The sequence below is a fragment of the Pleuronectes platessa genome, chromosome 6 (genome assembly GCF_947347685.1).
Source record: "Pleuronectes platessa chromosome 6, fPlePla1.1, whole genome shotgun sequence".
Lineage (NCBI taxonomy): Eukaryota > Metazoa > Chordata > Actinopteri > Pleuronectiformes > Pleuronectidae > Pleuronectes > Pleuronectes platessa.
Window position 1 is genome coordinate 7,393,586 of NC_070631.1, and position 26,288 is coordinate 7,419,873.

Genomic DNA, 26,288 nt, shown 5'->3' on the forward strand with positions numbered 1-26,288 from the left:
AAAAAAGAAAAAGAAGAAAAATCAATGATTGTACTCCTCTGCTTGAAACAGGGAAGTGCATCGTGAGCGCAGACATGTGGCCGACCTTCAGGTGCCCCGGCGCCTTCCTTTTCATGTGCAGAGCAAATTACCAAGTGATTTTTCAGCGAGACAAAAAAAAAAAAAAAAAGAAACCCACTGATGCATTGCACTAATTTCATTTAACATTTAAAGAAATGAGAGAAACAGCGTCCCGGAGAGCTGCCGTGGGCAGGGTGTGGGGGGTTGGAGGAGGAGGAGGAGGAGGAGGGAGGAGCAGCCGGGGGGAACATGGTGCAGTCAGCAGTTTGTGTTGAATGGAGTGAGAATGTGAGATAAACTGGGGGGGGGGGGCATTCTTTTTCATCTCTCCCTTTGCTGGACGATGCAGCCGAGTTGGTCGGATCACTGGCAGCACGTGGACATGTCTGAGTGTGGAGACGCAGATCCCCGCGTCACAGAGACACTTCAGGATTCTCCTTCTTTTTTTCTTTCTTTCTTGCACCGTCAGCAGAGTTGTATCGGCTGTGACCGAAAGATGCTTCTCAGCGATTTCGGCAACATCAACAGTTAAGATGGCCGTGCTCTTGACTTTCCGCTAATCCTATTACTTGAGAGTGCTGCTCTTAGAGGGCCGCAACCTCACTTTTATAGGAAATCCTTTGCTGTTGTAAAGCCTTTTAGCCTTTGGCTGCGCTGTTGCTCCCGTAAAGCTGGTTCCTAGCCTTTGGGGCGATTCACTCAAGTTTGTGCGATTGCGTGGTTACTTATTGGCATTTGTATACTGACCGAATCCAGCTCTCTTACAGTTGTCGTAAAGCTTGTGTCATTCACCTACAGTTTTGCAGCTGGGATCTGTCTTCTTCTTTTAATCAGTCCCCTATAGTTCTACAATTCCATTAATGTCATTTGGACTAAAACAAGTAAAAGTCAGAAGGAATGAAAGCATGGGAACAACAGGGCCGGCTGTAACGCTTCTAATTTCCTCCTGAGCTGATCTCTAAATGCTTGTGCTTTGTCACTGCCACGACACCACAGAATAAATTCACTCTTTCACCTCCTCCTCCCCGCTCCCTAATTCATCTCATTTCCGCCTCGTGGTTGGTTCAATCCCCACCTCCTCCCGCTGCCGGCTCCTCCAGCGCCGGGCTAGTGTTGCTGGCTGCTCCGTATTCTGGGTCCGTTGTGTCTCCAGTGGAGAGTGATTGTGCCGGTGGCAGGGAGGTCAATTGGAAGAAATTGCGTTGCAGCCACCGTGGAGCTGAGGCGAGAGGGAACAAACTGGATATTAGCCCAATCCATGTAGGCTGGCGTGTTTACACCATCCACCCCCCCCTCCATCCCCCACCTATTCCCACCACAATCACCACACACATACTCACACATCCTTTCTCTTTGGTCGGTGGCTGTTTCTACTAAACATGACCATATATCTATGCAAATCCAACATTTGTGTGTGGATGCACTTGCAGCGCTGAGTGGGACAAAGCACAGATTGTGGTTTCAGAGGCGTTTCTGCACTTTCGGCCTCCGAACTTTCCAGTGTGTCCCCGCAGCCTTGTTAGCCGGGCTAGCTGAGTGAAGCCACACAGCTCAAGGTTCCTGTGTGTTGGCGCTTTAGCTCAGGATTAAAGTGTGTAAATTTAAGTGTCTGGGGGCAAAACTCTTGCTGCCCGCTGACTTTGTTCTCTCCCTCCGTGAAAAACAATGTGTTTCAAAGGGTGTTTGTCAGCACTCTGGGGTTTTGTCTGTGTCTCCTATCTGATGTTGCTGGATGGGTTAAAGGAGGAAATTCTTTGTGTCAGACAATAAATTAGTTACCAGACATAAACAGCCGCAGTGAGAAGGAAGCTACCAGACGATATACAGTGGTTGTTTATGGGATGTGCTCACTAAGTGCTCACTTGCAACATCTATAGCTGAATACTTGGCATCAAATATGGAAAAAGGTTTAATGCATTGATTAAAATGAATTTAAGTTGCTATTATGATCATACATTACAATTACTGCACTGTTTATTATTGCACAAAACTGAGTTTCTACATTTGATAAGCTTCAGTGGTGGTAGTCAATAGGAACATGGCTACTTGCAGATGGTCTTTGATCCATTTAGGGTTTGAACTGGTAAGATACCAGATTCACTGACCTATTGAGAGGTAACAATGAGTTTGCCTGAGGGTGACGCTGTGCATGCAGTGCATTGTGCATGGCATGAAGAGATGGCTGATGGGGGGGGGGACAGTGTTCAAGGTTCACGCTTTATTACCCCTTCTTTGGTCATTCATTTAGTTTACATTCATTTGCTTAACAAAGTGAAATGAATGTTAGTTTTGCAGTAAGGAGCAAAGGCAATGAACAAAAGGAAAAATGATTCAGGACGGAGGAAAGGAATGTCACAGAGCGGTAAAATAAAAAACTGCTAAAAGCCAAACACCATATTATGGCCGTTAGTCTGTTGTTTAGGTTTGATAGTTATGTATCATACTTTCTAATAGTGTTTTTTTCATTCTCTTAATTGATTTCAAAATGATCAATGGTGTCATTAAAGCGATTAGAAAAAGTATAATTTTTAAATATCAAGCTATGTATTTTGTTACACAGGCAGTTTGTCTTATTTTGGCACAGATTCAACACAACTTTCAGATTCAATTTTGATTGTTATGATTTCTATAATTACTCAGTAAGAATTAGTAAGGATGCTTGTCACCATTCCTTCTAATGCTGTTTAAATGAGCGATGCCAGATTGCTCTTCTTATAACTTCATCATTCTTAATCTCTCTCACTATAGGCTCCTATATAACCTGCCGTGTATGAATCAGAGTTATTTGAAAAAACTATTTGTAACACTTAAATCTGTGCATGATCCATTTACCATATGAGGAGTTCTGAAAGCGATAACAAGCCTTGGTAGAAAGAGTGTTGTATATTATGTTCCTGGATTTAAAGCCCTTATTGTCATGCAGCATCACACTCCTCCTGATTAATGGACTGTACGTTAATGGATTCACTTTCATTTTACCGAGTTGGTAGCAGAGGAGGTGGATATCAAAACAAACCAAAATGATCTGCACTAGATCTGCTCAAGATGCAGAGCTGGTGAGACAACATGTTTTTTGTGATTTACATAGTTGAGCCGATGCTTTAACCCATATCCTGTTTTAGCTCTGCTTCTTTTTGCCAGTTTTTCCAACTTTGCCGAGGTGCAGCTGTGAACCTGAACGCTGCCGCTTGACTCCTCAGCCTCTCCACAACTTTTCAATCCTTTGTTTCCTGCTCCTCCGAAATCTTTTTGAATGTTGCTCTGCCAAAAGTAGATCCGCACATGCTCACCGTTACTCTGCTCGGGGTCTCGGTGTCAAAACTTCTCCAAAACAAGGTTTAACTTTGCCAGGGTGACAGAGTGCTACCGCGGCGTTTTCAAACCTCATGGAAAAATAACTTTGTTCATTACATCCGGACTGATTTACTGCTACTAATAGATGTGCCACCACCCAAGCTTCACGCTAATGGAGGCTGGCATCGGCAATTTCCGGCTGAGACCTTTAGTTGTTGTGATGAGTAATTAACAACGGCCTACAAAGATGTTGGTGTGAATATTTAATAGTGACAAAGTGAACAGACAGTGTTAAAACGACAACTCATGTATAATTCATGCACACTGACAGTGGTTGGACAATCTTGCTTCTCTTTCTTTCTCCCACTATGCGCCCGCTCATCCGCTTCCCGCCTCTCCCACCACATCCCAGGGTGCACTGGGCTCTCTGTGGAGTGGCGCTCTTCATATCTTCCTGAGTGATTTCTGCATAGTAATGAAGGGCTTTTTAATGCACTGCATGGCACCGAGCTCAGGCTTCGGTTGTAACATACTCGGCAAGTGATCTGCGAGATGGATTGCGCGGATTATTAGACTGGTCTTTCATTTAGATTCAAATTCTAGGGGCCGGTGTTGTCGCTCGGGCTGTGACCTCGAGTGTCGCCCCCCCCCCCCGTCCCCGTCTGAGCTTTTACAGCCAAACGTGACAGAGCGACACCGGTTCACCCTCAGTAACCCGCCGGCTTCTCCTCTCCCAATGTCCCAGGTCTTCATTTCCAACCCCTATTCTCAGCCTCTCTCTCTCTCTCTCTCTCTCTCTCTCTCTCTCTCTCTCTGTCTCTCTCTCTCTCTCTCTTCAACCCCTCCTTTTTCCATTACTTGGTCTGACTTGCTGTTTGCTGTGGCTCTCTTATCTCCTTGCCCTTGCCATCTCGGTCTCCCCCGGCCCAGGCTTGCGAATACAGTCCATTTATGCAGCCCCCACCCCCCCCCCCCCCCCCCCACCCCCGCCCCCCCTTCCCCGACTCACTTCTTCAGACAGGAGCATACTCTCAGGTGTAGTCGCACTCGTAGCCTCCACGTTTGCACAGGGACACGCGTACGTACACATTGGTACCGGCGCACCTTTCAGATGATCCCTCTTCATCCCTCCTCCCCGCTCGTGGCTCTGGAGAATATCACCAGCATTTCCTCTGTGAAGACGCATCGCCCGGGTTCCAGAGACTCCAGGATCTACCTGATTGCATTTCCAGCAGGCTGCTCCCACACACCCCCGGCGCGTGTGCAGAGCGTGTGTGCAGTATACGGAACAAGATGGATGGAGTGATTACAAAAGAACACATTGTTTGATATTTATTAGTTGCTTTTTAGTGCAGTAATTTTCCAATTTCCTCGCAGAATTGGACCAATGGTTATTTTTTTGGTTTGTTTTTTCTACAACTTAAATTGATTGCCTTGTTACTCAGCGTCTCTGTTTCACTCACACATACATTCACTCGCTCTCTCATTTCTCTTTTCTTTGGTCCCCAGCCAGTTGGAGGGAGTAAATAAGTATTGATTGGGGACAACTTGCTTGCTGAGATGCTATTTTGCTATGTTTTTTGTTGTGTAGTTTTGCAGAATGTCTTTGTTGAAATATGAAGGATGTTGTTCGTCTTCGTACTCAATCATCTCTGTCTGGCCTTTTTTGTGGCCATTTCCAAACTCCCAATTTTTTTGCCAGCATTTCGCAGCGACGCCTTCATAGGACCACGTTTTTTAACAGATTTCAAAGATTTAATAAACTGCTCTCCTAATTTAAAAACGTTCATATAACTGACATGTCCTCTTAGAGTAAAAAGAAAAGACAATTAGACGTGTTGGTCCCACTTGCATCCACAGGGAGGATTCCTCATCCTGGCAACATGCAGATGTCTGTGCAGACGTTTTATGGCGAGTGTGCTGATGTGCTTAATGTTCTCATTAAAAGAGTAACAGCGACACATGTGTTTCTGCTCATTCTGCCCACACGAGGCAGAGTCATAATTCAATCTGCAGCCTCCCTGGTTAGCCACATGTGCTAATGCCTGCACCGAGGCCTTAATGCAGCCTGACACCGCCGCGCTCCAGATACAATCTGTGTATGATGGCTGTGGTTGCCAGGATGGCTCTGGTGAGATAGTGAGGTACTGGGCTCTCGGGCATGGTGTGAGAGGTTGGGGGGGGGGGGGGGGATTGAGACTGGGCCACATTTGCACGCCAGGGAAATTTTGATTGTAAGAGAGATACCCGCTTCATTAGACTTTTCATTTCATTTTTAATCAGGCAGTCCGGCGAGGTAAGCGAGCTAAAATTACAGATATTAATAGAGACAAACATTATCCACCAGGCTCTGGGTGTCCTCCAGTGGGGACAAAAACAAAGAAGGACATTGTTAGCGGAAAAACACAACGAGAAGCAATTATTTTTTTAACAGCTTTTTATTTTTTATTTCTCCCAGTGAAACCAAATCATCCAAAGGCTCGCAAATGTAAATGGATGAGGTTGTTTTTTTGGTTTATGCCCGGCCTGAAAGAGTGAGTCATCCTTGTTGTGGTGTTGTTACTGTCACCTTTACTTTGGTGCGGGCACAAGACAAATCTGTGTGTGCGTGGGCTGACAGGCGAGCGGCCAAGGCGAGGAGACAACGGGATGGGCAGGTCTGCCCCGGACTCCTCTTAGATCCCAATGAATGGTTAGAAACTGTTTCCCAATAGAGTCGCAAACGTCCACCGTTCGGGCACGGGGGAGGGGGGGTAATAGCTGTGGCTCAACATTTCTCTCCTCTCCTCCCTTTTCCCTTTCCCTACACCGCTCAACAGATTCACCATAACACTATAAGCCACACTGTCGGAGTCAGGAGTAAATGGAAGTGACACCCCGTGTATCCTTCTGGATGCCTTCTGGTGACCTCAGGCAAAATTCCCCACAGAGCATCAGCACCTCCACTGCTCTGCTGCCTGTCGCAGCGGGGAGACTGCTGTACTTGAAAGCTTTTTCAAATCCTCTCTGTTGTTTCAAAAAAATCCACAGAAGAGCCATGAAATGCAAGCGTATATCCCTGTGATAGTAATTCAAAGAGATGAATATGAGTTATTCTTTAGGGAAGGTGTCACTGGGCTGTCGAGACTTTCTGTCTGTGACTGTTTAGTCTTTTAATCAAAGGGAACTCTCCGCTGTGGTGATACAGTGATGCTTATATATTTGGTTTGGTGACAGGACGTGCAGTTTAAAAAACTGACTTTGGAATGTGGGAAGTCTATGAATTATGAATCATAATTGAATTGACTATTGTCAAGACAACATTGCTCAGAGAGGCGTGTCGTTCCAAGGACACAAAAAAGTGGCGACAAATTCCTGGCAGATTATAATTAGAAATGTTTGATTATATTTCCCAAACTTCTAAATGTGAAAGCCACTGAATGATGAATCGGTTTATCTGGTTTCAGAGCCCGGAATGATTGTAAATCTTAAATTAGTATTGCTAAATATCACCACGCTTAAAAAGAATTGAATTATCTCTGTAAATGAGCCTCTGCTTTAGCTCTGGTGTCTCTGGAGCATACGCCTGTGTGTGCACGCGAGTAATGGAGGGTTGTGGAGGGATCGCTGCCCAGGGGGCGTGCACCAGCAGATCTTCCGGTTCCACCTGTCCAACTCACGGCTGATTGAGTGATGCTCTCCGCCCGGGTGCCGCTCACACACCGCACAAACCTGCATATCTCACACAGCGCGGTTGGCTGGTGTGTTAAGCCTCAGCGCCACCTCAGATCAACAATATTAATGCACTCCAAATATTAGTTTTCTCCCTCATTACCAAGCCGGGTGCTCTGTGCCTGAACCCGCAGCGGTCCTTGAGGATGGAGACGGCGGCAGGAAGTGTGCTTTTGTGTGTGTGTGTATGTGTGTGTGTGTGTGTCTGCCCACATCAGGCCAATTACACTATAATGCCTCTGGTTTCTTCAGCTTGAAGAGAATCTTTTTTTTTTCGCTCCGCCTGTGTGTTTGCTGCTATTTATCCTCATAGACACGAGTAACCGTATATTGCTACTGACAAATTCATATCACTGTGCGGAATTGTGTTGCACTTGTTTGTGCTGCCGAATATGGATGTATTTAGACAAGAGCCATGACAGACTCACTAAAGAGTTGCTTCTCGCTAAGCCTAAGTGGGAGAATAGTAAATAGAGAGCGAGAGGAGAGCTGTGCATCGTGAAATCCCCATCTGCTGTAAAGTGGGGCGCTGACACTTTCAATCTGTTCGGCTCTGCGCTCGTCCCTCCCTCTCCGGCTCCCTTTCTCTTCCACATTATTGCTCTCATCCTCGATCTTCCCTCCGTGGCTGCTTTTTGTTTCTCAGGGGCCAAAGCTCCTCGGTCTGCTTTATACAGTAATCACAGATCTGTCTGAGTGACACGCTCTTGGCTCTGGTCCCAGTGTATAGGTCCTAACTGGTAAAAGCAACCCCGATGTGTTGAATGAAATTCTTGCATTTCATTTTTCCGGGGGGCCGGCATAATGCGTCCCTGGTGACGTCCAGCTAACATGGCAAGTTCACATTTGTTTTCTGACCATGCTCTGCCCTCGCTGTAATTACATTGTGGCTGTGGAGTTTTCCTAGAGGGACCATGGGAAATGTTTTGCGCTGTGTGGATGTGATAGAGGCCAACATGGCCACTTAATCCTGTGGCACGGGGACAAATGGTGGGATTGTTTACCGCTGTTTGAACGTTGGTGTCTTTAGCCTTTTTCCCATGGTTCAAAGCACTGGGAAAGTTGTGGGCACCAGTCACTCCGATGTTTCTTTCCCATTTCAGTACCATGGGAAGTGGTCCTGGCTTTGGTTATATGTGACATTTATTGTATTAGTAGCAAATGCCTCAACGGTGGGAAAGGCATGTGCTGTCTTGTGTTACACTTCCCTTTTGTTTCCTGTGCTGAAAGAGCAGCAGGTGAACTCATTCAATCATAAACCTTTTCCAGCTCGGTTGGGTCAAGGAAACCGTTCTATTAGACCCAATCAGTTTGAGACCGGGGTGAGTTTCTATCCCATTTGCTGGTGTAAATGTGATTTCCACACATAAAAAGATACATAATGCGTCTTGTGGAGATGAATTTCATTTTCATGTTTATTCTGGAGTGGCAAAAACTGTCATTCAATTTGAGATATACAATAGAAAGGGTTTTTCCTATTTCTTTTTTTGTGATCCGTGATGTCGTGAGCCCATAATAAGCTGTGGTGCTCTTTCTCTGGGTGCTGCTACTCCAGCTGCTTACACATGATTCTGGTTAGATGAGGGCTTTCTGTGAAACTGGAGTAAGAGACGAGTTTGCTGGAGGAAGAATGAGAGCGAGTGGAAAGGTGCTAAAAGAGTCACAGAGGCTGATGTGTAATGCTCAACCACTTATTCATATTTTTTCCTGGTTCATATCCTGGTTTATATATGTGTGTGTGTGTGTGTGTGTGTGTGTGTGTGTGTGTGTGTGTGTGTGTGTGTGTGTGTGTGTGTGTGTGTGTGTGTGTGTGTGTGTGTGCGTGCACCTGGTGCTTTTATCAGGGCACAGGTAGGTTCAGGGTATCCACTTTGGAAAAAGAACTCCAGCAGGTGCATATGTGCTCATCCTCTTTTATTATGTGCATATCTGTGTTCATTCGTGTGTAGTCGTTTTTAGACATGACCTCTGGGTAGAATCCGGAGAATCGGCTGCAGAGTTTACCCGGAGTTTGTCTTTCACTCATCCACAACACAGCAGGAGGTTCTCTGCACAGACGCGTTCGCAACTGCATCGAATCCTCTGCAGTATTCAGGGGAGAGGTGGAGCAGCCGGGTGCAGCAGGCGGAGGCAGGAAGTGACGTATTTACTCCGCTGCAGAGATCACTTGATCATGTTTACATCACCACAAACTCTCTTGACATCTTCATCGGTTTCTTCTACGTGTGTAATACGTATTCAAATCTTTGCGTCTGTTGCACTAAGAACAGACGCAACAGACGCAATCAGCCCCCCCAACTCGCTCGCCATGAATCCCGGGGGAGATCCCCTGCTGTGTTCACATATGGACGTCTCCTGGATTTCTTCTGCCTTGATACTAGGAGGCCAGTAGGATAAAGTCCTTAGAAACTACTGAGCGTCTCACTCTGACATTTACATTCACACGTGCTCCTCCTCCGGGAAAAGATGCCGAGGAACTCCAGAGTTCAGTGCATCTCTGTAAGCTTTAGAGCAGGGGTCTTCAACGTTTCTCAGGCCAAGGTCCCCCAAACTGATGGCGAGATGGAGCAGGGACCCCCGACTATATAAATTGCATAAAATAGTGTTTATATTATTCTGGGCCTTGTGCCATGTATAAACATAGCTACCCTGTTATTGTGCATGCTAACATTAGAAAGGTGGCTCAGACACCTCGCAAATCCTCTCAGACTTATTTTTCAGTTACAGTAATGTTTTTTTTACATTGTACAGTGTCTATTTCTCTCTAAATTTTTACAAATCTAAGCAAAAAAAAGTCAAACAAACAACTTTTAGGTACAAATCTTTTATTCTTTAGACGTGAGCATAAACGCGATCTCATTGGCTAGTGCCTGTGCTGTCGTATTTGCATGAAAGGGGCTGTGAACCGGTGCCCAGCTTGAGAGAGCTACTGTGTGTAACTGAATGTTTGCATTGCTGACTGAAAGATAACGTCTTCTGCCTCAATTTATCTGTTTGCTACAATATGTTGAATTCATGTCAATGTGTATCTAAAGACAATATATACAATTCTGGTTCTGAAGAGGTGAATTTTGTGGAAACATTTTTTTTGAAAAAATTTGTCTTATCAACCAAAAGTTTTGCGACCCCCCTGCAGTACCCCGGTGGACCCCCTAGGGGTCGCGGACCCCCTGTTGAAGACCACTGCTTTAGAGTATTTTAAACAATTTTGTCCAGCAAATCAAGCCACAGTACTGCAGTGGTGGCTTCAGTTCCTGGTTTGGAGCGGCAGAGTGAGAAGTCCCAGGCATCGCTGCCTCGGGAACGATGCGACTTCCTGCCTTGGAAACCTCTGACTTAAGATGGCACCTCACATGCAAGACGGGGGAATGAACAAGAGGAAGAGAGAGATTCAAAAGCACACGGCATGAACAAGGGGACCTTGTCGAATTTATTGGCTTCCTCGCTGCAGTGCTGCTGTACAGCTCAGGTGCAGGGTGTAAAGACACATACACACAGACACACACACAGACACACACACATTTGCACTGTTCCTCCTACACACAAACACCTTTTTTCTTTGTTGGACATCCCTGAGGGAGGAGCTAGTTCCCCCGGAGATTGTGGCGATAAATGATGTCGGGGTGGCTGTGGAATTGGAGGGAATGGAAGAAAAGGTTAGAGAGCAAACAGGAGACGCTAATGAAGTATGAAGGGCTGAGCATGGCCGCATGGTTCCTACCAAGTGCCACCAGTCCCCCCCCCCCCCCCCCCCCCCCCCCTCGCCTGAGCTCAACCTGCCCCAGGGACACAGAGGGGGAGCTGGGTCACTGTCGAGAACATAAAAAGGGCCTGTAAAGCTCGTGCTGAATTAAAAGAGCAAAACACTATTTCAACAACTCCTCTTCATCTTCTTCAGCTTTTAAAAAAAAAAAATAATTGCATTGCTCTTTTTTTTCTTTCCTCCAAAGGAAGCGTTTACAGTTTGTTCTCTTCTCAGCTTCTAACCCCTCAGTACCTGGAACCTTGTCGAGCTGCATAGAAGTGGCATCGCAAAAATGTCAAAGCTATTACTGTATCACTCAAGCAGGCTGCACTCAGCTGTGCTCTTTTTCTGTTATTTAAACATGCTTGTCTTCATAAGTGCCCACACTCTGGCATATACACTAGTCACTCCATGTGTGCGGCTCGACCACACTACCACCGTGTCTCCCGGGCACAATCGTTTTTTTTTAGAGTTCAGCCTCCATCCCGCTTCACCAGCCCCTTCCACTCTATTAATGTATGCTCATCAGCCGAGCAGGAAGTGAGCTTATTTAGCAGTCCACACATCATCGCTGATGTGCTTCAGAGGCTTTATCTATTATCCTTTTTGTGATTAAAACGCTCATCAGGTTAACCATCATTAAGGCTTTTCCCATTCCCTTCATCCCTCCTGGAGGTGCGAGAAGTCTGGAGGTGTTCCAGAGGAGGTCTGTGAGTGGAAGCAGACATGGCCACTGTCTGTCGTCAACTTATTATTAGATTTATACCAGGATGGGTCATATAAAGTGAAGTCTGACTCACCAGATGAAGACTCTGGGTCTTGTACGCAGCATTATCCTCCCCTTCAACTTTCTGTGTTATTATTTTCAAATGGCCCTTTGCTGTGGGAAACAGAACAGCCATCCCAGAACCCCTACAGGCTGTAAATGGCAAGCTTTGATAAAGATTTGGCGCGCTCATTAAAGGTGGACCCGCTTGGAGAATGGTCCACAAAGATCTACAGAGATTCTGCCGTTGTTCTGACCATCCTCACCTCCCAATGTGCAGCCGGCTGTCTGTGTACAGCAGCCAAAAGCTCCTCCCTGACAGTATTTTGCGGGGGCACCCTCCCTGTACCCTGGGCCACTATCACACTCTGGCCATGATATACTGAGGAGCATATTATTATTTATATACATTTTATTTGCATTCTGATAATGAGCCACTTAAATCCTTTAATAAAAAGTTATCTGTGAATGACCAGAGCCATAAAAACAAATATATTCACACCCTTGTGTTCTGCACCAGCAGCTTCTTTTCATGTGGGTGGACACAACTGAAAAAATAATGGCTTAACTGTTCACTCTCACTGTTTCGACTGTACATCACATTTATCTGTGCAAACACAAACCCACTGACAGCTGATTCCAGCTGTGTGTCATCATCACCATCAGTCACAGGCACCGAGTCAGAGGAAGCCGGAGTGGGAGACTCGTCTTACATCTCAAAATGTGTTTCCTCCTCTCTCACATCTCATCCTCACATCTCACTCCAAGTTGGAAGCGGATAAACAACATGTGAGGAAAAGAAAAACACGGAAGGCAAACATTACTCTGACAGCTGTACGACGAGCTTGGTCCAATAAAGAAACTCATTTTTTCATTGCATTTGCATTTATTGAATGTAATATTTGTCTCCTGTCAACCAGGAGTGGAAAACTGTCTTGTGCTCAACGAACAAAAAGAACAACAGCATAGGGAGAGTTAAAACAGACACAGACAAGGTCGTTTTTTTTTATGTCTGTGTCTTTAAACCCGTCAGTCACTTGAGTTGTAGAATATTGACGTCACACCAGGGACCCTTTGGCACCTCCTTGGGTTTAAAGGCTCCAACTGGCTGAAGACGGGATGGAAGCTGTGTCCTCGCCTCCCTCTTCGTCCCGTCGGTGAAGAAATTGAGTCTTCACATTGAGCTTGCCTGCGACACAGCTCTAAAAAGTTTATCCTGAGATCCACAACTCGTACCTGGCAGAGTTGAAACACTCCCGACAATAGTTGTGTGCACTAGTTCTGAAATCAGCCAACACGGAGGCCGCTGGGTTTTTAAAAGGAGATAAAGTTGCTGGGAGCATCTTTTGAAAATATTCCCTGTATTTTCAGAGAAGCTCACCTGGGGGGGTGCAGAACACAATCCACAGCTCTGGAGCAAATGTGCACCTGTCGGCATCACTTAGGCTTATATAATACTTAAACCAAAGTTTTCCAAAGTCAGCCATGAAGTGAAACTGCCTCAGCTCTCACATTGGTTTGTGCAAATAGTATTTTGTTTTGTATTTGCCTTTTAAAAAAAGGGATTCATGAATTTGTCGGTGGAAGAAACACAGCCAGGTGTGTGTGTGTGTGTGTTTTTGTGCACTTGAACGTGCATGTGGTACGTCTTGTGCTGAACTCCAGTGCACACCTGTCAGTGCATATACACACTCTTAAAATGCATCAGTGGATCCACATCTACCGTTTGTTTTGACATGCCCCGAACATGTCAGTGTGTGGTCCTTGCCTGTCACTGGTCTGTCAGCTGCAGGTCACTGGGAGGATGTTGATATGTCTTTACCCCTGACCTTTACATTTCGAAGATGAGATTTAAAAAACCTTACCTATTCCAACAATTTCATAATAGCTCTGAACATGTCTGCTTGAAATGGGCGGTTTGCTGTGATTCTGGTTGCAGCTCAATTACTGGAACTTTAAAAGTGACCTGCAGGAATTGAGCTGTGGCAAGTGAAGAGCAGCTGCAGGACCACAGCAGCTATTAGATGGATAAATAATTTATATTCCACAACATACTATGGAATATAACTACAGTATTTAAATGCAATTAAAACCTCCAAGTATTGAGAGTTTGTCTGTGCATGTGTATAATATATGAATGTAGCTTATGTAAGTATATTTTTGTGTATATACTGCACTTTATAGTTAGTGACTGTGGTTTGGAGCTTGAAGAAAATGAGCCTGCAGCTTCTGCTCGGCTCTGTGCCAGACATCAGGACAGATAAATCTCTAATGGGGACAAACATCCCACTGAGAGTAAGGTACAACACATCAAACAGCCCAGCACACTTTGAATTAAATCCAGGTCTCCCCCCGAAACTCGTGGAGTAAGCTGATGACTGAAGTGAAACATTACATTAACTGGCGGTGCCGATAACGACTGGCAACGAACCACCGCCACCAGACCTCTCGTCTGAAAAATGAAGAAGAGGCAGAGAGAGGAAAATGTCTCGGTGTCAAAGTCTGAATCCATCACGTGCACGTTGAAGGGACATAAAGCAAATGGGTCTTAAAGTTGATTAAGGATGAACAGTTCAGTTCAGGTGTGAGTGTGTGTGTCTGTGTGTGTGTGTGTGTGTGTGTGAGATCAATCATGGGGAACTAACTGGTGTAGCAGTGGAAGGTTGAACAACTGCTCTCCTCACAGTTTCAGTGCTAACTTGTGATAAGTGCTCTGTGGCCTGTTTTTCCTTATCCCTCATCCCCCTCATTAAAATGTCCTTAATCTCCGTTCTCTTTCTCTGCTTCTCCCCCTCTCTCTCTCTTTTTCTGTGTGCAAATAGCATGTGTGCATGTGTATTTGTACAGTATGTGTGTGTATGTGTGTGTGTGTTTTTTTTGTGTGCATGTGCTTGTACCTGTGTATTCCAGCTCAGGACGAGGCCCAGGGAGAGATAATGCAATAATAACTCTTATCAAGCCACTGCAGACTGAGTGGAGCTCTCTCTCTGTCTCTCTCTCTCTCTCTCTCTCTCTCTCTCTCCCTCGTTCTCTCTCTCCTCTGCGTCCTTGTCTTTGCCGCTCAGCACTCGTCTCTCAGCCTGATTCCCTCACTGATTCCTCCTGTCACTCACGACGCTGCTGGTGAAGCACACAGTTGGCTAATCCAGCTGTGCCGTACACGACATAGCAAGAGAGAGAGAGAGAGAGAGTCGGGTTTCGACGGAGGCGGCTTAGTTGTTCCAGAGACGCACAGCTAAAGTTCCGGAGAAGCTTTTTCTTTGGCAAATTTAATGGCAGGATAAAGGCTCTTTAGAGTGTGGAGGATGAAAGTCTTCCAAAACAGTGGCCTCCGCCTCATTATGAATCCAGAGCTGCTCTTCATCCTATAGATCAATTATTCACCACTTGGCCCAAATTAATAATATTCGTTTTAACCCTTCTCGCATCCCTTCATCTCGACATCCCCCCAACATGCTTCACGTGCTTTGGTGAGGGTGTGGACAGGGGACGGTGAGTGAGGGTCCCGTGTCAGAACCTCGAGTCCGGTGTCGGCCCACTAATGAACCTGAATCCTTCAGGCCCACAGCTTTAATAGGCCTCCTCCGGTTGCTGCACATCTCATTTGTGCCTCTACTGTGGTTTGAATATTGTCAAGCACAATCAAGATGCAGCTACCCCCCCCCCCCCCCCACCCCCCGCGCTTATCTTTTCTCTACATCTTCTTTTTGTGTTTTTCTCTCGAAATTAATATAAAGCGTAATGATTTCTTTAAAAGTTAACTTTTTCCCCCAGATTATTTAATTTATCCTCCTCCCTCTCTGTGCTTCCACCATATCTCACCTCTTTATCTTCTTCTTTCTTATTGTCTCTCTCATCACTGCCTGTCTCCCGACCCTCTTGTCTGTTTCTGTCCGTCTGCCGTGGCCTAACCAATTTCTAAAAGAACAATAAAAAGAGATGGGAGGGGATAAGGTGAGGGAAGTTGGTGGAAGAGAGAGAGAGAGAGACGAGGGAGACGGGGGAGACGAGGGAGTGAAGGTGAGGGAAGAGGAGGCAGAGGGAGGGCCCCGGATGTGTGAGACCGAGAGCAGCAGAAGCCTAAGTGATGCTGACAGGGACACATTTGCTCCAGAGCTGTGGATTGTGTTGTGTGAAATTGAAACGGCGGAGCATCAGGAGCAGTTATTTGCAATAAATTTCAACTGCTCCAACACTTTGAAGGCCCCCCCACACCACCAACGTATTTTGTTACCTCTACCCTATGTTCTCTCTGTCTCCTTTCCTTTTTGTCTTCTTCTTCTTCGGTCTTCATCCCTCTCTCTTGTCTTTCAGTCGTTTCCCCACATTTGTCGTCTCCCTTCCGTGCCCGTTCTCCCCCCCCTGCCCCCCCGCCTGCACTGCTGGTGTCCCTCAGGCCCTGCAGAGCACTTTGTCCAGCACTGGCCTCTCTCCTCCTCCTACGCCTCCTCTCCCCCCTTTAGCATCACACTAAGCAGCAGTGACAGGCACCAAGGCTGTCAGCCAGTCAAAGAGCAGAATTAATTTGTTTAATTTCATACCTTTCCATTTAGCCACCAACCCAGCCAAGGCACTGGGTGTCAAGGCATCCAGTAAATTTTGCACGCACACCATATTTTGGGAGGCTTTTGGCGGGAAGAGGCCTCGGTGTGGGGGGGGCCAGAGGGACGGCAGCCAGAGGAGGAGGAGGACGGGGAAACATTAGCGCCTTTTCACTGGGCAGTTAATGTATTTATACCTGGAAGTAATGGAGTGTTTCTAATAACAAAAGGCAATTTCCAAAATCTATTTCGCCAGCTGATTATACAACTTCATTTCAGCTGCACAGGCCTTGTGATAACATTGCCCACAGACCTGTTACATGGAAAATGGGAAGTGACGTGAAGTTTAGCACCGTGACCTCTTCTGAGCCTGTCAGCTTTTTAAGGAGCTCAGAGATGCGGTGATGGAAATATTAGTGATTCTGAGCCACAACCCCATACCTCGCCCTGTGTCCACCAACACACACACACACACATGCAAATTAACAGAAACAAACACACACACACGTGTAACTAAAAACAAAGAAGACGACAGGCTTGTGCAATTTCAATCAATCCTCCGCACCAGGAACGGCCCCGGCGCGACTCCAGAGAGCCGCTCTGAGAGCAATATCCAATCCAGAATGTGAGTCTCTGTTCTTCTCTCAGCAGTAGACACTGTGGCTAACGGTGGCCCGTCGGGCATAATGACACATTTGAATAAGATGTAATAAATGAGATCTGTATTTACACTGTTTTTCTTGGGATGGTTTTTTCAGCGGTGACACTGTTCCCTGCTCTGGGGCCTCTGTGGATGGGTTGGTGCTCTGGAGTGTGCGTTTAATGCGATGTTTACTCCTGATTCAATGTGTGGTCGGCTGTAGATAAAGGACTAAATGGAGATCAATTTAAGAATTATGTATTTCACCTGTGACCTGTGAATCTGGCTCTTTAGTGCTGAGTGATACAAAATCTAATCCATTTTTTAGGCTTTGGAATAGGAATCTTCATAATGATCTATTTAATCATTAACTAACCAAAACATATTTTGACTAATTCTTACAGTCAGTTAAACCGTTTATTTTTTAATTCTTCTGTATTTAAGCTCTATCTCTGTGTTCCTGGGAAACCTGTGCTACTTGAGCAGGTTTTTTATCCACCTCAGACAAGTGTAAGATAAATTTGGGCTCATTATGAAACAGTGAGACAATAGCGGGCCACCAGAGTGTAGATAATTAATGGGAAACACTGTGTAGGTATTTTGGTCTATTTTGTTCTGTTGTGCTCCGCAGCTGCAGGTGTGTGATGATGTGTGAATTCCTCTATTGTTCATGCTGGTGTTTGCATGTTGGAAATCCCACATATCCCACTTGTTATAATAAATGTTGTGGCGGTTGTGTTTAGTTGTGTCACAGACAATTGTTTACTCTAAACACAGCGTTTTATTCTTGTCAGTTTAACAGTAAACGTCTGGTTAACAAGCGTCTGTTATCTAATGAAAAATACAAATTCTAAAGGTTTATTCCATACAGCTCCTATATGTCAGGGAGTCCTGTAGAGACAGTAAACAATCCACCCATTTAATAATCAATAATAATGATTACAGCCTGGTAGAATCCACGACTTCTCCTCCTCTTAGATTGTGTCTCATTAACAATTTATTTACTTGTTGTAATAACGCAAACACAACACAGAACACGGTCTGAGGTCATGCAGGCGTGGAATGATTTTATTGGTAGAGCAAAGTTCATACAGAAAGGTTCTTGCACTTAGTTTTGGTACGTGCTAATTAAAATGGGAAGATGTAAAACTTAGTTGTGTGTGTGTGTGTGTGTGTGAGAGAGAGAGAGTGTGTGTGGGGGTGTGTGTGTGTGTGTGTGTGTGTGTGTGTGTGTGTGTGTGTGTGTGTGTGTGTGTATCCATTTGTCCAAGTGTTTGGACTTAATTACACCATGTTACTAGCCCCGGGGAACTCGCCATTGATTCTGTGACTCATGCAGACTCCTAAGGGGAATGTTAACATGCAATATAAACTACAATCCCTTCCGTTAATTACACCAGACCACAAAATCACTTGAATCAGCAGGCGTTAAAAGTTTTTCTTAATCCATGCTTCTGTTTTTTTTTTTGTATTAATATTGATGTGTTCATAAAAAGCTGGGCTCTGATTAGTAAGACCTCCGGGCCTTTGATAGGGGGCCGTGGGGATTTCTGGAAAAATGCATGAAACATGAAAAGTAATATGAAAAGTTTATTAACTCTAAATATCCCAGTACGAAGCGCACATGAGATTACAGTGCTGCTGTGATTAAAAAATAAATATTTCGACACCCCTGTAGAATTCATTTTAGTTTTATAACCTCAAATGATTAAAATTGGCCGTTTGTTTGTTCGTTGCAGCACTGGACACCACACGTGTGCCCCAGTTCATGAAATGCATTGTTTTCCAATAAAGGTGACGTCGGCTTGGAGCTCTCTTTACTCGCTTGAGCTCCGTCACTCGGTCCTGAGCGCTGCTGAGGTGAAGCCTCCCTGACAGACTCTTGCTAGCTCTCCTCTGAAAGCGCTGCACTCGCTCAATGCAGGGAGCTAATGCGTTTGACCCCCTTGTTCCCAAAGGAAGAGCTTCCAAGCGCTCGCAGAGGAACGAATCAGCATGTTTATAAGAGCTCCTCATCAGTCACACGATTCCCCCCCCCCCCCTTCCCCCGTTTTTTAAAACCTGTGCTTCCTGCGTTGGCGGTCGCGTCCTAACAAAATGGTATTAAACAGTCGTTAGCTCAGCTCGATATATCATCGGGGGGGGGGGGGGGGTTCAAGTAGAAGTAATATCATGCTCTCGCTTCTTGAAGAGCACGGGGGAAGAAGACGTTGCCCCGACATCACCATTCCGCCCCGGAGAATGCAACGGTAGAGAAAGTTCACACACACCAATGGTAAAACAAGAAATAGAAAAACCTCCCTTCTGGTGTGAGATCCCTGTTCAGTAAACCATCTGGCCCCTTTGAATGTATTTAGTAACAGTTCTTCACCTCTTCTTTAGGCAGATAGGAGCTGTTTGCCACCTCTAACCCCCTTCTGTCTTCTGGCTCTTCTGCACAAGCTGCTTCAATGCGTCTCCCCATATGGATCTTTCCTGCAGACATCCGCCAAAAAAAAAACGGGTTTATTCTTAGCGTCTGCTCACATATCAACAATAAGAGTTCATGGAGTGTCAACCCATCAGGCTGCACTCTCTCTCCACTTTCTCTATAGTGATCCTTTTCTCATTTTCATTCATATCCTTTTTTTCCCATTTGCTCCCTTGGCTGTAGAGAATATTGTTTCTCTCTGCAGGCTGTGGCTGTGCGATGCGACCAGTGGCATCTACGATGTTATGTCTGTGGAGATGTGTGATATCTCTGTGTGCCGCTGCTTGTGGCATGTGGCGTTCCAGCACTGGGCCATTAAAAAACAACAACATACTACAAAGGAGGTTCTGTGGTCGAAACCCAGCTCCGCTCTATTTATATGTGAGGGTTTAAAGCTCCCCACCCCCCCTGTGGCTGTGTGACTCTCTCCCAGGCTCCTGTTTCCCTTTGGTAGTGGAAAGAAATTCAGCTTAAGTAAAGTGGAGACTAAATTTAACTGTGAGTGTCACTCTTGAGTCTGAATGTTGCTCCGAGAAACTGGCAAACCTCTCTGTGGTGTTTCCTTCAGTGCATGTTGGGATCCAGGCCTGTGGATGGCAATTTGGAGTTGCACCATTAAATCAACTGGGCTAATACCATGCTCAGGTCGGTGCAGATACTTCAGATCAGATGTAGCCCATATGTTTTTATATATGTTAAAAGCTGAAATGTGGAAAGAAAATATTTATTAGAGGTCACTCAGATCCAGTGAGATACATTCCAGCTTTAAAACATCCCGGTAAATACATAGCTTAGTCAAGATAGATAAAATAAATAGACTAATATTTAACTATCTGACTTTTTAAACTCCAATATAGTTCAGAGAAATCCCATCATTAGGGGTTTTAATTTATTCTTTATACACAATTGTCAGAAAATGTATGGGATTGCACTGTATTATTAATAATAATTATAATACATTTTATTTATAAGGCGCCTTTCAGGATACTCAAGGTCGCCGTACAACAGTCAACAATACAGTTAATTAAAAATTAAAAAAAAAAAAAAAATGCACAAAGCAGAGCAGCAGCAGAACAACAGCTTCAGCGGACAGGAACATTAAAAGTTATATGCCTGCCTAAACAGGTGGGTTTTAATCCTAGATTTAAAAAGAGTGATTGAATTTGGGTTAATGTTACTGATGTCAGGGGGGAGGGAGTTCCAGAGGTGAGGGGTATTGATGCTACTTTAGTATTTCGTCCTTGTACGTCTCCATAAAAACTTAATATGAATGGTGGCTGGATGTACACAAGTCCAGCAGTGAAGTGGCCAGGTCGTGTGTCTGAGATTTACACACGTGTGCATGTGCGAGTAAGAATCTCTCAGAAGTGCCTCTTCTTCATCACCATTCTTCTTCTCTGCGTCTTTGTCACCAGATGCATGTACGTGAAATAAATAAATTAATAATTAAAAAAACCACACACACACACACACACACGTCTCTCTGATGGCGACGCAGGCTGTGCCCCGAACCCTGTGCCACCGAGAGGTGTTGACTTCTCTGTGTCCCGTCCCGTCCCCAGCACAGTGAGCGATGAGGGTCAGGGCTCAGGTTAAATGACCCGGCCTCAGAACCCATCGTCCATGTAGCTAGTCAGAGAGAAGTGTCCATCCCATGCATACACACTCACACACACGTGTACTCTCATGTATACAGATGGAAAGATAGAACACTACCACGCACTCGACGAATGATGGACACAGATGAATAGATTGGTGCCTGCACGTTCCCACTCAGACAGAAGCGCACATTCTATCCAGGTAAGTGAGCTCATCCCCCGGTGGCCGTGGCTGAGAGGCTGCTCAGCCATCAGTGAAATGAAGTGTTGCTCAGTCCCAGTCTGAGCTTCATTCTCTGGTTTTTCCTCCCAGTGAGACGGAGCCACATCCACCAGCAGCCCCACGCAGATCCTCACCCCCGGTGAGCGAGTACAGTGACTCACCAGTAAGGTTTGGGGTCAAACTGGTGGCGTCTTGTTGGCTTGCAAGTGTTGCTGTTGTTCACTCCAACTTGTAGGTTGTTTGTCTGGGTTGTGAGTCCGTTGGATGATCTTCTTCGACAAAGTAACAAGTGAATCTATACATTGTTGTTGCCTAGTTAAAATCACAAATCCATCTTTTAAGCTACTACTTGAGGTATATATTTTAATAAATGTGAATAAATAGCCATCTTCTTTTTGTCCAAACTGAAAAATCCCTTCAACTATCGAATGGACTGACATAAGCTTTTTGTATAGACCTTAATGGTCTCCAGAGGACACAGTTAACTGACTGTTTTTCTTAAGTGCTATTAACGTGGTTTCTTTTTTGTGTGTTTTCACATCACCCTCAGGACGACTCCTCTGGGTGATGTGACACGTTACGACTTTTCTTCTTGCACCAACATGAAATTGACATTTACACATATTGAGCATAGACCATAAATAAATATCCACAGGATTCACCAGCCAGGCGGACAGAGTCTGTGAACCCTCACATGTTTGTCTGTGAGTTAAGAAAATGATCCAGCCTTCTATGAATCCTATTTTTTGAAATGTTTAAATGTCAAAAGGTGTTTTTAATCAGGTTTAGAAAGAGGTCCTAAACATGTGACATTTTAGAGGTTTTCACCTGTCAACACCAGCCTGAATGTGTCTGCATGCATGACTTTTTACCCCTGCAAGTGTGTGTGTCTGTGTGTGTGTGTGTGTGTGTGCGTGTTGGTGTCAGTGTGTGTATCAGCTTGGTCTGTAGCAGAGGGTAGTGTCAGTTCTAATCTGGGACAAAGCAGGGATGGAAAGGTCAACTCTGCAGCGAAACACAGAGAGATAGAGACACAGGCACGCACACACACACACACACACACACACACAACACAGACAGAGACAAGTACACGTATAGACACTTTGAAAAGCGAGTACACAAAAGAAGATATTTATGGGAAACATGACTCATGTGAAAAGGTCAGGACTCACACTGGGGATCTGCAGGTGTACGCCACCTATCTCTACCGGTGTATATGCAGGAGCAAACGAGTGAGCGGACTGGAGACTCCAGAGTGTGAGCGAGGAGAGTCGTTTTTTGGGAGCCTTGTGATTTTTCCTGACGGGAGGCAAAGAGACAACGTGAGGGGGGAGCGAGCAGCGAGAGGGAAGTGGAGACGACAGAAATAGAGAGAGAGAGAGAGTGAGAGAGGTAGAGAGAGAGAGAATGGAAGAGGAAGAGAGCCAAGAGAGTTGAGTGTGAATTTCCTTAAAGTGCTCCATTTGGTGAGTCATTATTTTTACTAAAGCCGCAAAGAGCATTTCGTTCCCCATAGGAGTCGCTCCTACCCACTCCTCCCAGCGCATTCCTCCTTTCTTCTGTGATACCAGCTCGTGTCTATCATCTGTTTGTTTTTCAGATGATTTTCCCACATGTGGAGCCTCTGGGGAACGAGAACATTTATTTAAAATTTTTTCGAAGGTTTATCTCAAACCTTTCAGTGCATCCCTCATCAATAAAGCATTGTAAAAAAAAAAGGAGCAAATGAACGTTCCATGTCCAGGACGTGGTCGGGAGCCCCTCTCTGCTCGTGTGTCCCTCCCTCCCGGGGAGGACTGCTGATCCAGGCTGATAGATTATGTCTGTAGATTCACAGAGCTGTATTGCTTACTCACGCAGATCTGTCGTGGCGGTGATTGTGTCCTCTCTCCGTGGGATCTGGCCGCAGCCATACAATCAGCTCGGTGTGATAAAAGGGAACACAGAGAGAACAAACCTAGCTGTCACTACAAATGAACATCTGTGGGGGCGCCTCAAGGCCGGCAGAGGCTTTCTCTTTGCACATAGACACACTCGGTAGCACAGATGCAGGGACACACACTTACACACAAACACGCGCACACGTTGTCACATAATCTGCCTCCTCCCACCCGCTCAACTCGTTTCCGAAGGTTACTATCCTCTCCTGCGTATTATTTCGATCTGCAGAAACAAACGCCTGCGCTCCCTCTGGATTTTCGAGATAAGCAGATTGGTTTGTCTTTTTCAGAGAGAAGACAAAAGCAGCTCAGTCCACACAAAAGGTTTATGAAATGGCAGCGGCGCGGTGGTAGAGGAGAGAGCGAGCTCGCCGGAGCCCACGAAGCTTACCTCTAATGCCAGAAAATGTCACTTCTCATATCAACAATACAGACATTTAAATTCCTACCCAGGTACTTTTGTCTCGGTCTTTTTTACGTCTGCGTCTCCTGCTGGCGTGTGAGTCGCCATGTGACTGCTCCACCGGCGTCTCATTGTGTTGCTCTGGCTCTTCATCCTTATTTCAAGCCCCGGCAGCGTCACCTCCATTGTTTTTCATTTAAGAACAAGACGTCAATTTCTGTCCACTTTGGTTGTTGGATGGCAAACATTTCATTTTTCTGGATTAACTGGGCGTTAATTGTGTTTTACTCCTCCACCCCCCCCCCCCCCTCCCTCTACCGGGCTCTCTTTATCTCTCAGCACAAGCAGAACTTTGCTCGTGTGCTTAGCTCCACCAGGGGCTTGAAATGCTAATCAGAATTGATCTGGATGTGGATATTAAAATAAAACAAAGCACCGGGGTGATTGCTGTCAAAGGGCTCAGTGTGGGGCTGATTTAAAGCACCATAAATATTAATGGTAGATGCCCGTCAGAGCTGGCATGTCACCGACAGAGCCATGATTACCTGGTGAGCTCCACGCGCCCTCGAACCTGCACAGGTGATGGTTCCGATCTACACACATGCACACACACAAAGCTTAAGAGGCCTAATTGAAAATGTAAACAGCGGCGGTGATGTGTTTAGTGACGGGGTTGATTAGGCAGCACTGTTTTACCTGGTTGAGCTTTATTAGGGATCTAATGGAAGATGTCCATATTCTCATCGGCAAAGCTGGAGACACTAAAACCACACACACACACACACACACAGACACACACACACAAACACACACAATAACAAGCCACTATTGAGCAGGAAAATATCAAGAAAGAAAAATGGAAAATATGATTAAAGATTTCCAAGGACAGTAATATTTAATTTGATTGTATCTACAATTCTTTTATATATCTACAATAAAGGCTCATGCCCTTCGGAGTTTTAAAAATGGAACAAAAGTTGTGTTTACGTTCAGAATTTAACAAAAACCAATTTCGTCCATTGTGTAACATATTTGTTTTTTTGTGCTTATAAAAGAAAATCACTGCATTTTAATTAGTTAGAATAGTTTATCCAGTTGGGTTGTGTTTAAGTTAGAGGATCATCTAGATCACCAGCCCACCACACAAAAACATCTTCTCTATCAAGTCTCCCTCTTCGTTCATGACGTCTCTGTCAATGTCTCTAACTTCTTTCAAATAAGCACATATACACAATTTATATCTGCTCGAAGACACAACGTTTTCTCATCGACTGCAAACCGGGGCCGGTTACATCTTCTAGGATGACCCCGGCCTCGCCCCTCCTCCCCCCCCTTTTTTGAAGGGTGCCATTGGTTAAGCAAGGCACGTCGGTATCGACGCACACAGTTGGCAGTCTGCAGAAAAAGATCCACGGAACATCCAGGGCTCTGGAGAAAATCAATGGCTGCTATCTCTGCTTGCTCCCCACCGATCCGAGGGGGCATGGGAGGAAGCTTGTTTATGACTTCATTATTGGCTCCGTCCGAATTGTTCATTGAAGTGCACCGTCATAATCCACTACCTCCCCAGGTTAAAGGTCCGATTGTCCATATGTAGTTCACTTCAGAATTAAGTGATTAAGTGTTAAAATGCTCAAACTGTGCCAGTGACTTTTGGCATCGGGTCTCTTCCCTCACGGCTCAGCTCAGGTGAGGAAAGTTTGACCTCCTTTAAAGTAGAACTGTGACAGAACTGAGAACTAGCTTCTTTTACTTTTTGGGTTTGAGTCAAAGGTCAGGGTCCGGGGATTGCTGGGATTCAAGGGCACGACCTGAGAGAAGTTAAACACAATTCATTTGTCTTGTTGGGGCAGTGAGATACCTTAAGTGTGACTGCTCTGGACGGGGGGGGGGGGGGGGGGGTAATTCAATCAGGGACGCTGATGGTTGTAAACAAGCCTCTTCAGATATGGTCTTCACTCTCCCACCTGATATTGTTGCATGTGGCCCGGCAGCCTCCCTGCCTTCCCCTGCACCTGTCAGCCCTGAACCGCTCTAACAAGGAGAGGCAGAGCTAATTCAATCCTAAATACTTTCTCCTTCTGCTTAACCCCGTCTTTCATTTGCACCGCGACTGAATCTGCCACTTTCACTGCAGGGACGGGTTCAAACTCAAGCTTCTGGGACAACCATCAACTTGGATTTTGTCCTTTTTGGCTCCATCTGTTCTTAACTTCTCTCCTCCTCTCATCACTTCTGATCTCCAGTGTTTCCATCTCTCCTTTGCCCTGGGGCGTGATGGCTGTGATCCTATTACGGTTTTAATTAGGGTTGCACTGATTGTAAAATTCTGAGCTGATACGGCTGTTGTTTGTTTATTTGTGTTATTTGTTTCCCCTTTTTGCCATTGAGACTGAGGAACATTAAATTACAACTTTTAAAGTCCTACATCTCACTAAGTTTGAAAGAGCACACGTTTGATTATAAATAACTAAACAACCTTCAATGTCTTTCACATGACAAAGATTGTTGTTTCAAAAGCCTTTTAGTTATTTTGATTATTAAAGAAGTTTTTTCAAAGAATACATTCAGAAGCATTTGAAAATTGCATAAATATGGCAAAAATAATACTTAAAACAGTGAGGTTGATTTCAATGAAACCAAAAGGTCATTAAAATAAAGAATACCGCTGACATCAAAATGCTGAGTGAAGTCTGAAGAGACCGAGGAACACAGACATCAGTCAGTCCTTCTTCCTGTCCTCTGTCCTCCATCCCTCTGCTGCTGATGTGCTTCATTGCCTGCAGGTAACACTGGCACAGAGAGGGCGGTACTCTCGTTTCATCTGCCCTAATTTAGGAAGCAAGTCTAAATTAATTTTAATTTTAGCTATTTTCTAAGGATTTGCTTTTAGCCTG

At 45.2% G+C, this 26,288-nt stretch overlaps 1 protein-coding gene across 1 annotated transcript in view; it reads left to right on the forward strand.

Moving 5' to 3' along the window:
* Positions 1–26,288, forward strand: part of LOC128441773 (cadherin-4) — a 210,685-nt gene that overhangs the window by 30,177 nt on the left and 154,220 nt on the right. The window lies entirely within an intron of this gene.